Below are 16,114 nucleotides of genomic sequence, written 5' to 3' on the forward strand. Positions count from 1 at the left end.
TCCATTATCTGTAGATGACGGATTTTTGTAAGTTATGTGCCACGTGTTAGTTATTAATTGGTCAATTATTTTTTAATCATTAAAAAAAATTAAAAGAAAAAAATAAAACAGAAAAAAAAAACCCACCACCAGCCACCTCCCCTAGCCCTCGCACCACTTCAGCCACCTCCCCCACTCCCCGGCAACAATCTCCCCACCCCCAACCAGCCCCACCATCGGGGTCGTCGGCTTTCAGCGATCCCCCCCACCCCTTGTCGCAACCTCCCCAATCACCAAAACCTCCTACGAATCTAAACCCTAACCACCACACCAAACACCATATTCGACCCTCCCAAACCAACCCGACCCCTCCCCGAAGCTCCCCACTGCTCGCCGACCACAAACCGACAACCCTTGACCCTCCCCAACCCGTTTCCACCCCTCCCCACCCTAAACCCGACCTAAATTAGCCCCCTTCCACCCAAATTGGACAACCCTCGCCCCTTCCCGGCCACTCCCCGTCCCTTGGGGTGGTCGGGTTTTAGGTTGGCTGGGGTGGTCGGGTTTTTAGGGTGGTTGGTGTTAGGGCCGATTTTGTGGGCCGAGTTTCGTGGGTGGCTGGGGTGGTTGGGGTTCTAGGGTGGTTGGGGTTTAGCCGTTTAGGGTGGTTGGTGTTAGGGTTGGGTTTTGTGGTCTGGGGTTGGCTGGGGTGGTCGTGGTTTTATGGTGGTCAGGTTCTAGGGTTGTTGGGGTTTAGCCGTTTAGGGTGGTTGGTGTTAGGGTTGGGTTTTGTGGTCCGGGGTTGGCTGGGGTGGTCGGGGTTTTATGGTGGTCGGGTTCTAGGGTGGTTGGTGTTAGGGTTGGGTTTTGTGGTCCGGGGTTGGCTGGGGTGGTCAGGGTTTTATGGTGGTCGGGTTTTAGGGTGGTTGGGGTTTAGCCGTTTAGGGTGGTTGGTGTTAGGGTTGGGTTTTGTGGTCCGGGGTTGGCTAGGGTTGTCGGGTTTTAGGTTGGCTGGGGTGGTCGGGTTTTTGGTGGGTTGGGTTGGGGTGGCGGTGGTGCCTTGGTGGGCTGTTGGAGAGAGGAGAGAGAAAGAGGAGGAGTGAGAAGGGAAATTAAGAGAATTAAAAAAAAATAAAAAAATTACTTGTTTAATAGGTTAAAGGTCAAAATGGATGTGTAGGAGAAGGTGGGGTGCAAAGGTTGGATTTTTGTGAGATTAATTAAAGGTTGGATTTTTTTTATCAGACATCGCAAAGATTGGATTTTTAGTTTCCATTTTTCCAAAACATTAAGCCAATAAGTAAAACATATTAACCAAGTCAGACGCACGAAAATTTGCATGCGGATGGCTTCTCTTATTTTATTAATCCTAAATTTCATATTATGCTTTATTAGCAAACCATTTCAAGTACTTTGATTTAATTTGGAATCTTAACTAATATGTCATTATATTATATTACATGATAATATTTAATAACCACGGATTAAAAATCTTATTACATTTAGATATGTAAGGTGTATAAAACATGCATTCAACCATCATTAGAATACCCTATAATTCTCTTTCAAAAAAAAAACAAAAAAAAATAAAATATATATATATATATATATATATATATATATATATATATATATATATATATATATATATAATTCAAACTTTAATAACATTCCTATGAACTCAAGGGCTTAAAGCCTTAAATTTACCAAGTAGAATCACAAAGTTCTTCTCAGCACTAGGCAAGCTATGAGATATCAATAATATTCGGTAAAAATAATTAAATTGTTGTATTAAAATTAAGTTTACCAAAATAAATTTCTTCAATAAATAATTGGAAAATTTGTTCAAAAAAACCTTTTAAAAGCACCATTTTGCGGAAAAAAAAAACCCCTTTTAAAAGCTTTTTGGTTAAAAAAAAAAACCACCACGTTCATTTTTTTTTGCGAGAGGAAATCTATTTCCCTAATTACCCTCCAATTAACTTAAAGAAAAATTTGTCAAAAAAAAACCTTTAATTAAAGCACCATTTTGCCAAAATAAAACCTTTTAAAAGCTTTGTGGTTAAAAAAAACCCCACCACGTTCATTTTTTTTGCGAAAGGAAACCTATTTCCCTATTTACCCTCTAATTATCTGAAATAAACTCTAATTTCTTCTAATTAAACTCTAACCCACCAAATTATTAAATAATTGGATTTAATTAACATATATTAAAAAAAAAAAAAACCACCGCCACCTCTCCTTCCTTCAACTTTTCCCCCTCTCCTTGCTCCTCCCATGGAATCAACCCCCCCTGGATCCCCCACCTTCGGCAACCTCCTCCACCACCAGATGACCCTCCCTTTCCCCCTTAATCACCGCCTAACAACCACCTCCTTGATTTTGAAAAACCCTAGAAAACCGATTTGGTTTTTTTTTTTTTTTTTTTTTTTTTTTTTTTTTTTTTTTTTTTTTTTTTTTTTTTTGTGCATCTTGCTTGCAAGTTGCAATTGATGCATGTTTTGGCTTTGATTATGTATATATATGTGATGCTAGGGTGATTTAAAAGCAAATTGCACTAGGTGAAAAAAGTGATTTGGCAGCGGTTCAAACCCAGTCTAAGGCACCGGTTTGAACCGCTGCCTATGTGGGGGGTGCCAAATACCCCCTTTTTAGCACCGGTTCAAAACCGGTGCCATATATTCAATTAGGCACCGGTTAACCGGTGCCAAAAATGAACCAAAATATTTATTTCATTGGTTTTGGCACCGGTTAACCGGTGCCAAAACTGCCCAAAATTATTATTATTATTATTATTTTGTTTTTGTTCTTTGTTCTTTGTTCACTTGAAAATTGGCAGAAAACTAATACAACACCAATTATAACATTAATTCATAATCAGTAATAACACACCAAATATAATTGAAATTCATAATCACCAAAATGTTACATAATACATTAATACATAATATAATTGAAATTTATAATCAGTAGTTTTACACTTGCCCAAAAAAAAAAAACCAAATGGATTCGACGAACGAGCTCAGTAGCTGAATTGCAGAAGCAAAGTATCGGCCATCAATTTTCGACGAAGATAACTCACGAACTGAAAATTGAAAAAAAAAACAAAAACGATTATATTCAGATAATTATACCCAGAAACACAAAATTATAAAAAATAAAATTGAAAAAAATACAAAATCCCCGAAAAAAAAAACAACCCAGAAACTCAAAATAAAAAAATACACATACATGTAATTAAAAAAAATACCCAAAAAACACATGCATGTAATTAAAATTGATTAATCAACCCAAAATTAAACCCATAAAAACGAGAACAAATCGAATTAAAATACAAAACCCATTAAATTCGGATAATTATACCCACAAAAATCGAATTAAAATCCAAAAATTGATTAAATAAACTCAGAAAAATCGATTAAAATCCAAAACGATTACTTAAACCCTAAATTCGATCCAACATAATCGATTAAAATCGAATTAAACTTATAAATTAAATCATAACCTTGTATAAATTATACCAAAAAAAAACACATGCATGTAATTAAAAAAACACCAAAAAAAACACATGCATGTAATTTAAATTGATTAATCAACCCAAAATTAAACCCAGAAAAAACGAGAACAAATCGAATTAAAATACAAAACCCATTAAATTCGGATAATTATACCCACAAAAATCAAATTAAAATCCAAAAATCGATTAAATAAACCCAGAAAAATTGATTAAAATCCAAAATTGATTGCTTTAAACCCTAAATTAAATCCAACAAAATCGATTAAAATCAAATTAAATCCTAACCTCGTATAAATTATACCCAGAAATTGTCGGTGGGATTTGCGGCGGCCGTCGACCTTTGTGGTGGTGGCAGCGGCTTTGCGGCAGTGGTGATGTTGTGGTGGTGGGCTTTGTGGCGGTGGTCGAATTTGTGGTGGTGTAGATCAAAGAAAGAGAGGAGATCGAAGAAGCTAGGGAGAGGAGATGAAAGAAGATCGGTTTAGAGAGAGGAGCTAGATCGAATATGCATGGGAGATGAAGATCAATAAGGGAGATGAGAGGAGAGAGAAGGGAGAGGAGGAGAAGGGAGAGAGGAGAGAGAAGGAGATCAGATGGAATGAAATAAAAAGAGGCTGAGAACTTTTTTTAGGGTTTATTATGTGAATTGAACTGTTTTTTTTAACATCTTATGGAACCGGTTCAAACCGGTGCCATTTGTATTTTTGGCACCGGTTTGATATGAACCGGTGCCATTTCTCTTTGTCTAAAAACCCGCCCATTTTTAGGCCGATTTTTGGCACCGATTTGGCCTGAACCGGTGCCATTTGGGGGTTGCCTTTTTGTATTTTTCTACTAGTGTTGCAATTGATCGATTTGGACTTGATTTGAGCATTTTGAGTAAATAAGGTCCAAAAATTCCAAGGGAGGGGAAAAGAGACGGTTCACTGATGGTGGAGGTAGGTCTCCAGATATTTGGGGGGATCTGGGCGGAGGGTCCGATGGGTGAGGGCCTGAAGGGTTGCTTCCAAAGGAGGGGGGAAAGGGTGGTTGGTTGGTCGTTGGGGTGGTGGTTTTTTTATGTATAAACTTAATCTAATTATTAGGTAAATAGGTGGGTTAGAGGTTAATTACACTACTAGAAAACATGTTAATTGCGACGGAAAATTTTCGTCGGAAACACCTTGTTTTCCGTCGGAAAACCCATTTACGACGGAATTCCGTCGTAACCGGTTGTCGGAAAAGTTGTTGTCGGAAAAACACCCTTTTCCGACGGAATTTCCGACGGATTTCAGTCCGCCGAGAGTATTTTCAAGCCCGGGCAAAGTCCCTCGAAAAATTTCGACGGAATTGAATTCCGTCGTAAATTCTCGACGGAATTTCCGTCGGAAAATGCTTTAAAAAAAACAAAAAAAAAAGGCCACCGCCACGCTGTACCACCGCAAGCCGTCACCCCACACCACCTCACACAACCAGCCAACCACACCAGAACCTTACCCACCAACCACCTACACCAGATCCACCACCCCACTATCCACCTACAACCTAGCCCTAGCAGACCACCACCGTCATCCATAACCACCCCAACCACCCACAACCACCACATCTACCACCGATAACCACCAGATCAACCACCCACCGACAACCTCCAACCACCCAAAACACCCCTGTCAACCCCAACCACACCCACTTCCTAACCCTAACCTATCCACAACACCACCCCCACCCGTACCCAGATCCACAGCACCACCACCACAACCACCCTAACCTATCCACAGCACCACCACAACTTTACCCTCACCCTGACCGAACTCTAACCAAAACACCCATACCCCACCCTCACCCATACCCAGATCCACCCACCTAAACACCCAAACCCTAACCCGGACCCGACCGAACCCGACCCCACCTAAGCCCAGATCTCACAGCCACCACAAACCACTGCAAATGCTAAACGCACGCACATCAGCCACACCCACCACCACCACCGAAATCCATATTTAAAAAAAAAAAAAACGGAAACAAAAATCGAAAAATTAAAACATAAAACATACCTGAAATTGAAATATGCTTCGAATTTCAACACGAAAACGGTTTAACAAGGCCAAATTCGGCCATGAAAAGTGTAGATCTAAACTTTTTATGGCCGAATTTGGCCTAAAAAACCTTTCAAGTAGTTGGTTGATGTCGTTTGTGTGTTGGTCGTTGATGACGGTGGTGTTTGATGACGGTGGTTGTGTTGTTGTTGATGCCGTGGTGTTTGATGACAGTGGTTGTGTTGTTGTTGATGCCGTGGTGTTTGATGACGGTGGTTGTGTTGTTGTTGATGCCGTGGTGTGGTGGTCGAAAGGAGAACGAGAGGAGGGAGAACAAGAGGAGAGAGAACAGAGAGAAACAGAGGAAAGGAGAACGAGAGGAGAGAGAAGAAGATAAGACGGAGAAGCAGAGAGGAGAACGAGAGGAGAGAGAAGCAGAGGAATGGAGAAGAGAGAGAGTGGAGAGGAGAAGAGAAAAGAGGCGCTTCTGAAGTTTGTTTAGGGTTTTGTAGCGGAAATGGTTTTTTTTTAAAAAAAATAAATTATGTTCCGACGGAATATTCCGTCGGAAACTTACGACGGACTATAAATCCGTCGGAAAAGGTAATTTCCGACGGAAAATTCCGTCGGAACATACAAAAATTACGACGGATATTTATTCCGTCGGAAATTTCCGACGAAAAAAAAATCCGTCGTAAATTTCCCTTTTTCCGACGGAATATTGGGTCCGTCGGAATTAAGCTATTTTCTAGTAGTGTTAGAAGAAATGGGAGGAAATTAGAGTCTAATTAAGTTAATTAGATGATAATTAAGGAAATAGGTTTCCTCTCGCAAAAAAATTGAATGTGATGGTCTTTTTTTTAACCAAAAAAATTTTAAAAGGGTTTTTTTTTCGCAAAATTATGCTTTTAAAAGGTTATTTTTTGACAAATTTTCATAAATAATTTAATTAATCAATAAATTGCCAATCAGTTTTAAGTGTATGGATTACTCAATTTCTTCTGTAACTGTTGAGAAACAAATTTAAAGTATGACAATAGATAATTCGTATATGATTTATGAGAACACTCTCTTGATGATAAAATTATACAATTCTACATTCAATTATGATAAATATTATTTGGACATCTCTTATCTTAAGCAAATTGGGTCATAAATATTACTCCCTGTGTCCCTAAATTAAAAGTATCTTTCTCTTTATTATATGCGTAATAAATATTAGAAAAAAAGACTTTGTATTAAGGGACGGGGGGAGTATTATATTAATATATGGTATAAACTGTTAGATGATTTTCTCCATTTTTCATAATCCTCGATTTTTAGTTCAACTCTACGCATGCATGTTTGCTACATTTTCCCAGCTTTACCTTTGAAAGCTATGTTAAAAGTCAATTAAAGCGGAAGACTAAGTTAAGTCTTTGCAATGTGATAATGGTGATGAATTTGATAATATATTGTCCTTTTTATAATTTTTTGTTGATTATTGCATGATTTTCGTCACAATCTAAATACATCACATATTAAAGACCATCAATAATACAAGAATGATTAGGGTATGTACTGAACTGAACTGAATATTTTATGAGAGAAGGAAATTAGAAATTGAAGTGAACTGAAAATAAGCTGAAAAAAACAAGCCCTTACTCTATTATTCACACATCTCTTTCTCCACTCTTCTAAGTTCAAGATTTAGGTATAGCAACTTATCACTTAAACATCTTGCCTACTTTGCTACTCGGATCGTACTCTCAATAATATATAACAAAGCCCCAACAAAGTTATATTCGCTATTCTTATGATCATATTCGGGTTTTCAGTTGTTTATATGTTAACCTAAAATCTCTTGTTCAGTTTCTCATAAATTAACTCTTTATCTTTTTATTTTTCATACTCATACGGATCATATCGATGAAGATACACGCCAAAATCAGTGTAATGGTAAGATTGTATTGTTGTTAATATAGGCTTAAGGGCCTATTCACATTTACTAAACTGAACTGAACTGAACTGATTGTAACTGAACTGAATTGATTGAAGTTGAACTGATTGTAACTGAACTGAATTGATTGAAGCTGAACTGAACTGAACTGAACTGAACTGAACTGAGCTGAAATGAATATTTTATGAGAGAGGAAAATTAGGAGATGAGCTGAACTAAACTGAAATGATTGGAGCTGAACTGAACTGAAATTAAGTAAATGTGAACATACCCTAAATCCTACTATAAACACTTTAAGAATAAAGATGTCTTTATGTCGCTAATTCAAATCAGATGTAATTATGTGAGAATTCAATTCGCTAGGGTGTCTTCTCCTTATTTCCTACTACAATAACATCGATACCATATACAAGTAGTATACTCTTTTCCAATCAACAAGCTTGCCAAAAATAAGGGTTGACTTCTAAATAAGAGTAATTTAAGGGTATAATTTAAACTTATTGTTCTTGCATCAGATTTTATCTATGTATGACTGTACGAGTAGTTTGAAAATTGAACCAAGATTTTGATGCCAGCTACTAATAGGCTAATGTACGGCATATGACTTTAAGTAATTGTTACAAAATTACAATGACGTCCAATTATAATCCAATAATCCCAGGTTCAACGATAGACAAAGTCAACTAATTACACAATCGATTATTAGATTCCAATGACTTCTAAGATTTATCTCTTTGTTATGAATTGAAGAACATTCTTCAATCAATATAATAAACTACTCATACTCCATAACACATAAAAATAGTCTCTCAAATATTTAATAATTTTATATGAAAATGAATTATTTCATAACGTATATTTTATGCAAAGTCTCTCAATTACGTATTTACTTTACTTTATTACTTTCTCACTTTTGTTTTTCAACTGTCACACTTTAGTCGGTATATTTATCATGCGGAATTGTGAACAATTAATAATTTCTCTTTTAATATAAGATTATTAATTATAAAAAAACTGTTATTCGTAAATTAATTATGTATCGAAACGATTATAACATATAAGTGTTCACATGACCATGTTTAAACTTATGTACGTATCAAGGATTGATGTGAATAATGTAAAAGTAAAAATGAGGCGCTATGTAGTACTAAAATTGTAAAATTGTAAGGTATTTATTTGTAAAATTGTAGTACTAGATCAATAGACTTGACATTAGATTTTAGAATAATAATCTATAAGCTTGTTATGTTTGGGTGAAATTTCATAAATATGTATGATAATTCCTATAACAATGAAATATTGTATTAAAATTTTTTAAAAAAGTATAAAGGTAAAGATATTTTCCATCACATAAACCCAGGTTTGATAAACGGTCATAAATTACGGGTATGTAAGATATGGTACAAACTTAAGAACGTGGAGGTTGAAATTCACTAGAATAGTTCGAATTGTGGTACAAGTGTTATGTTCAATAATTCATTTCAATCAATTAATGTTCATGCATTGTTTAATATTATTTCAGTATATTGTTGTCACCTTACTCCATGATTAGATATTGCTCGGTCATTTGTATTACATTAACTAGGTTGTTGTAGTGTTGAATATTTTGGTGGCTATTCAAGGTACGTAAATAGTATTATATTATGTTCCATGAACAAATATCAGGTTGAGTTGTATCATATAGAATTATATTGTATTCCATGAAATAATGAAAACCACTAATTTTGTTAGATTTATTACATAATGTTAGTTTGAAGTTGTATCATAATATATGTTGTGTATAAATAATTAAATAGGTTAAAGTTGTTTATTAGTAGTTAGGTGGGTTTCTTCTAATGTATCCTTATAAGATAGTGTTTTATATCCCAGTAGGATAAGACTAGGGTCGGGAGGGATTCATATATACCTCCTCCGTTCTAAATTGAGACATAAAATTAACATCTTTAACGGTGTTGAAACCAAAATTAGGCTATGAAACCAAATGTTATAGTGAATTAAGGTGAGGCACCAAAAGTTCAATTCCGAACTTTGTATAATTTTTAATTAATGATTTTGTGTCAACATTATATTAGTATAATTATTAATGTACGTATGAGGATATTAGACTAGAACGAAAACAAAGCACGAATAAGACATTAATGTACGGTATGACTTTCATTTGAGAGCATGACAACAACTAAGATAAATCTGATATTAATTCATTGGTGCAACAAGTAAGCAACATCAATCTGATTAGCAAAATCCTTACTTACATAATTACTTAGACTTGACTGATAATATGTGATGTATGAATACGACTTTGATAGTATGAACTAGCCGTACTAAACGTACTAATCGAAATAAATGCAAGTTGATAAAACTCGAAACATATTAATAAAATAAATTATCCTGAAATTTTCATGATTAATTAAATCCATTGTACTTCTTGTACTTTTGATTCCATATATCATTAGCCCTAATTATATATTACATACTCATAGACAATTTGTATTAATCTGTATTATTTTGCCGACTTTATATCTTAAAACCCTTTTCATACACTACTTTATTGAAGTAGGGAATTATTTAGGTGGGTTAAGAAATTTGTCTAATTTGATGGCTCAATTTATTTGAGTTTTAACTATTATAAACATATTTATTTACATGAAATGAACATGAGGAAATGAATTTATTAAAATTAATGCACGTATGTACTTGTATAAAAAAAGATGCAAAGAGATAATGGTAATTAATAAGAGGGAAAATTATAGGAGTAATAAATAAAATAAAAAGAAGTAAAGGCAAGAAATATGCATGAGTATATAATATTAAATTGATCCTAACTAGCTAACTGCCGATTGACTTTAAACTAATAATGAGAAGTTCAATTTCAGTTAGCAGCCCACAGTGTGTAGGTATACCAGCAGGTTACATGTTAAATCCTTGGGCGTTATATTTTGACTTCTAATTTAATTAAGATTTGTTTAATTAGATTGCTAGCTTAACATTAAATTAACTAAGAAATAAGAAATAAAATAAAGCTATAATGTTCGATAAATCTGATTTTGTCTGTGAGATTGGAATACTCTTTACATATCTGAAGTTATACTATTTTCTCTTAATTTATATAAGTATTATTTTGTTTGAAGTTATACATTTAATATTTTATCTGAATTAATCTGAACTTGTATTGTTTTGTCTGAATTGATGTAAACTTAAATTTTCAAGTAGAACTTATGTTAAAAAAAAAAAAGAAGTAGAACTTATGTTGTCTTGTATATGATAAAATAAGTTAAAAAAAATATAATTATACAAACAAATCTTAAATTTAATTCCCATTAAGGATACACAAAGATGATGAGATAAAAAAAAAATAAAAAAAATAAAAAAAATAAAAAAAATCTTAAAAATGTTTTTAAAAATGTTAGTACTAGTGTACTACTTTTGAGTTTGAACAAGATTTAAACTAGTTAATTTTTAGACATGCATGAACAAACTTAGTCACGATTTTTCAAATGAGTTGTTATAAAATGTTAATGAGCAAAAAAAAAAAAAATAAAAAAAAAATAAAAAAAAATAATAAAAAAAAAAAAAGGCTCGGCATCATTTACTTAAACTTAAGATCCTTAGATTTTTGTTCAAAGATTTTCATAACCTTAAATAATTTTTTTTTTTTTTTTTTTTTGGAAAGAACCTTAACTAATTAAGTTTTGACCGAGATTTGATCAAGTGAATCCATTTATTAATGTATTTATATCGTGTTCCGACACATGAAGAAGTATGTAAGAAGATCGAATCCCAACAAGCTAATAACACAGGATAGTCATGATCAGAAATCAGAAGAAAAAACATCATCATGAACTCGTGATAATATGTAAAATCTAGTTGACATTTATTATTGACAAAAATTGAAAAGTGCAATATTTTTTTATTAGCCTATGAGGTATCAAGATTCGCGGGCAACCGTCCAAAATATGTGCGGTGAAAAATGATAATAAATGGCTTGTTAAAATTCAACGACTCAAAAAAATATAAGGAGTATAACAGTTGACTTTGTACAAATGTTGATAAGCAGCAACGAACACAGACAACTGAACCACGAGGAAATTAATACTCCCTCAAAACTACTCTCCTCATTCCACCCCAAAATTATAGAATTTGTTATATACACACGGGTGTATGGTATATTCGGGGTTATTTGCTCATTAATTTTGCCTCATGCTTGATTATTTAATGAGTAAATAATCTCAAGTATACAGAATAGACTCTCCCAAAACTACTCCCTATATTTTTTTAGGTGCAATAACTTTAGGAAGGTTAGTCCAATAGAGGAAAATATTATAAGTGATGTTTGTTGGAGAATTAATATAAATAAAAATGAGATTGTGGGATACTCCATAATAAATCTATTGTGTGTCATTTAATATATATATATATATATATATATATATATATATATATATATATATATAGAAAGGAAGAGATGCGAGTGAAAGTAAAATTTCGTTAAAAATAAAATAAAAAATAATTGTCCAAAATGAAAGTGATGCACTTTTTTAAAAATATCAATTTAGAAAATTGATGCGCTTAGAGTCTGTTTACATTTACTTAACTGAGCTGAACTGAACTGAACATATTGGAGCTGAACTGAACTGAACTGAACTGATTGGAGTTGAACTGAACTGAATTGAACCGAGTTGAGCTAAAATGAATATTTTGTTAGAGAAGAAAATTAGGAGCTGAACTGAATGAACCAAACCGAAATGAACTGAACAGATGAGATCTGAACTGAACTAAACTGAAATTAAGCTGAAGTGAATAGACCCTTAATAAAACGAAGGAAATAGAAATAAACAAAAAAAATTGAAATTACTTTGCAACAAAAGTTTTATTTCATCTAAAAACTAGTTTTTGGCATGAATAATGTCCTGGGTCATTGTTTGTATGTATATAAAAAAAAATTATAATAAAATAAAGTGAAATATTTTTTTTAAAAAATATCATTTGTTTATTTTTGCAAATATTATTAATTAAAATTCATTATTCAATATGCAGTAATTAAATTTTGTACTTCGAATTAGTTTATTTTATTTGCTAAAGGGGGTTTTATTATTCAGTCGTCATAAGAAAATCCTTCAAAATCAACATATTTTGTGGTTAAATATGTAATTAAACTATCTATAACCTACATTATTTTATTTTGTTTTTGGTGAATAAATGCGATAAGTATTATTATCATATTGTTTTTAAAATATACACATATAATTTGATGATTAAAATTTTAGAATTTATGAATATTAATAACTCTTTTTAATATAACATTATTCTCATGGGATGTATCATAGGAGTGGTCATTACAAGATTTTTTATTTTTTTTGAAAAACTAACTCTAATGAATCAATAATATTAATGCTAATAAAACTAGTTTTTGCTAAGGAAATATTGACGATCGGAAATAATATGACATGAAGCCACATCATTTGTCGACAAATGGTGAGATTACCATTGAGTTTTAGTGGGAGGAGAGCAAACTAAAAATGTTATTCTCTCGGCGGGTCACATTAACAACCACGTCATACCATATAAAAAACAACTAAATTAAGTAAGAAAATAGGGGAGATAATTTTTAATCAATATCAAGATTATTTTCAATTAATATCAATAATCAACAAACGAGATATCAAAGGATATTGATAAGAAGTTGAGCCACTAAGGGCCTGTTCTCATTGACTAAACTGAAATGAACTGAACTGAAGTGAAATGAATATTTTATAAGAAAAAGAAATTAAGAGCCGAACTGAACTGAACTGAGCTGAGATGAACTGAACTTCAAAGTATGAGAATAGGCCCTAAACCCACTAAAATGACCGCCTATCTAGGTTGTGTGCGTTCTCCATAGGACAACAACCACCAATTAGTCGATGACGAGTTAGGAAAGACCCGCTAAAACTTAAAACTACGCTCCCTGACAATGAAGGTGCTAGACTGAGCTTAGATGCGGTTGTAATCCGGCGAGCACTCTATGTGATGGCTTGAGTTTAAATAAGGAAGAGAGAATGCTTGTTTTAGAGAGAAGTGTTCTTTTTGCGTGGTTTTTGATTTTAAATGTCAATGCATTATGAATTATTGAGGGTATGGATATGAATAAATAATGATTATTCTAATAAACAAATTAAATGTATGTGTTTAGTCGTCATGCATGCACAAGATTTGTTGATTCCCAAAAAAATGTATAAAACTTGTTAGATTTGGAGGAGTGTTTTAAGCTGAAACTTTCATCATCTAATTTTTCATCGAATTCCCATTCTCACGTTTAATTTAAACTTAATTAAACATAAGGATTCATCAATCATTATTTCTATTTATTCTTCTTTTAATGTAAAGGTGAATATCGCAACAATTAATTACAACAAACCACTATTTATATCACCATATAAAGTACAATTCATGATTATTCAGGAAGATTTTACTTTGTGATTGTATAACTAATTCCGAGTCGAGACTCGAACCAAAAGATTAAGTTTTTGATATAGTGGTACCTTATTAACATAATATTATTAGAGACATCCAACGTGACAAGACAATCACATATTTTAGTCTCATCAGACAATCACATATTTCAGTCTCATAAAGATCAAAGCTTTATCCAAAACATGATACTAGGAATTATAAGCATCCTAACATGACACTAGGAATTGAAATAATCATCTAAGCATGATTTTTCACTACAAGAAAAATCTCTTTTAGTAGCGATTATTTCGTAGCGATTGTACATTTGCCACAATATGTAAGTATGTTTGTGAAATAATTAAGGATGTCGTATCATTTTTACAATCACCATGGTTTTCCTATATAAAATCGATACGGAAAACATAATAATACATATCCACACTATTTTTACACATTTATATAATTTTGAGAAATCGTATCATTTACAATCGCCACTAAATCCTAAAAATCGATACGAAAAGCCTTTTCAACACTAGATATATAAATATTGTTTGACAAAGAATACATAAAATATGTCATAGCTTATTGGTGAAACATTTAATATAAGAGTTTGAGGTTGCATGTTCGAATCTTGTAAAGATCATACGCATGTTTTTTTTTTTTTGAAGAAAATGAGTTAAACATTTATAGCGATTGTAATAGCTACAATAATCACCATGATTGGATGTAGTTTTTCGTATCGATTATTGAGGCCAACCCCAGCAATATTGAAAACCACTACTAAAGGCTAAGGCAACGGGGGATATTGTATCGAATGACCATTCGTTGGGAAAGTTTTTTATTGCAATTACAATCGATACTAAAGGTTAAAATAATCGCTACGAAAAGGTTATTTTCTTGTAGTGTTTATATCAAAAGAATAGATAAGTAATTGAATTACTCATTTTGATGCGTCATATTTCTTTTTATCAAAAGAATGCAGACATTAGTAAACTTCCAAAAAAAAAAATCAAATAATAATTGAAATATAAATTTGGGACCAAACTCTCAGAACTATCAACCTTTCACGTCGAGGTCTATGGTAACTACGAGTTTGGCTTGGATTATTTGAATCTCGTGATGGAAAAATGGTGTTTGTTTGAGAAAAGTATCAAGGGTGAGTGTTCTTGAATGCGTCGGTTTGTGTTTAGGCTAAGGCTAGGCTAGAAATCAAGAGAGAGAAGAATACGCTTTAGCTTAGAGAGGGGAATGAAATGATGATTGTTGGAGAATGAAAATAGAGGAAAACGTACTCTATTAATAGAGAAAAAGCGATGGAAATGATCAGAAAAAAGTCATAATCTAACTTGGAGTAAAACAACTCGTATCGCAAAACGATGGTCATATTGTATCGCGATGCTTATATCACAACGCGATAGATATTTCCAACGCCACACGATGCTTTTGGAAGATAGAATCCGTACGAATTCCATCTTTCAATCAAATTGGTTTAGATGAATTTCCGTATTTATCCTTATTTTATCATAATTAAACTTATTAAAAACAAATGTTTTATCCGATATAAAATTCTTAATCCTAATCATTTTTTTTAAAAAAAAGGATAAATTATAACCTTCTAGAGGATTCTAGAGGCTAATTAATAATAAATCTAACATATATATTTAAAGGGGACTTTTTTCCTGAGTTTTTTCTTAACGCGCCATGTAGGATTATAAATTTAAATGGTAGCCAATTAAATAAAAGATGATTAATTTATTTTACAATTAAATAATTCAAATGCCACGTAGACAAAATTGGCGAATGAGATTTTAAAGTTTAAATTAATTAAATACAAAAGATTATCTTTTGAGATTAGGAATTTTACCTAATATTTTAAAACTAATATAATAACAATTTTAATCACATAAATATGAATTTTTTTTAAAAAAAAAAAACTAACAAACCGTGCATCGCATGAGTTTCATCTAGTTCTAATGGATTTAGAAAACAACCTTCTAGAGAATTCTAGAAACTTATGATAAATCCTAATTGGTTTAGGAATGAGGTTAAGATTAATGGACTCTCCACATGATCATTGGGCCGCAAATAGACTTAGTTTGGGCCACTTTAGTATTTTAGCCATAACTTTCTCGTTATAACTCGAATTTGGGCTTTATTATATAATTGGAAAAACTTTTTTCAAGCCCTATCCAACTATACCATTATTGGACCCAGATTATGGACGAAAATTACTGG

At 32.8% G+C, this 16,114-nt stretch overlaps 1 long non-coding RNA gene across 1 annotated transcript; it reads right to left on the bottom strand.

Moving 5' to 3' along the window:
* Positions 1 to 2,823: 2,823 nt before the first annotated feature.
* On the bottom strand, positions 2,824 to 5,958 carry LOC145634656 (uncharacterized). The gene is made up of 2 exons (XR_014113466.1): positions 3,782 to 5,958; positions 2,824 to 3,064 (listed from the first exon to the last, which is right to left on the bottom strand). It is a non-coding gene; the product is annotated as an uncharacterized LOC145634656 (long non-coding RNA).
* Positions 5,959 to 16,114: the final 10,156 nt, after the last annotated feature.

This window comes from Chenopodium album, chromosome 6 (assembly GCF_948465745.1).
Source record: "Chenopodium album chromosome 6, dcCheAlbu1.1, whole genome shotgun sequence".
Lineage (NCBI taxonomy): Eukaryota > Viridiplantae > Streptophyta > Magnoliopsida > Caryophyllales > Amaranthaceae > Chenopodium > Chenopodium album.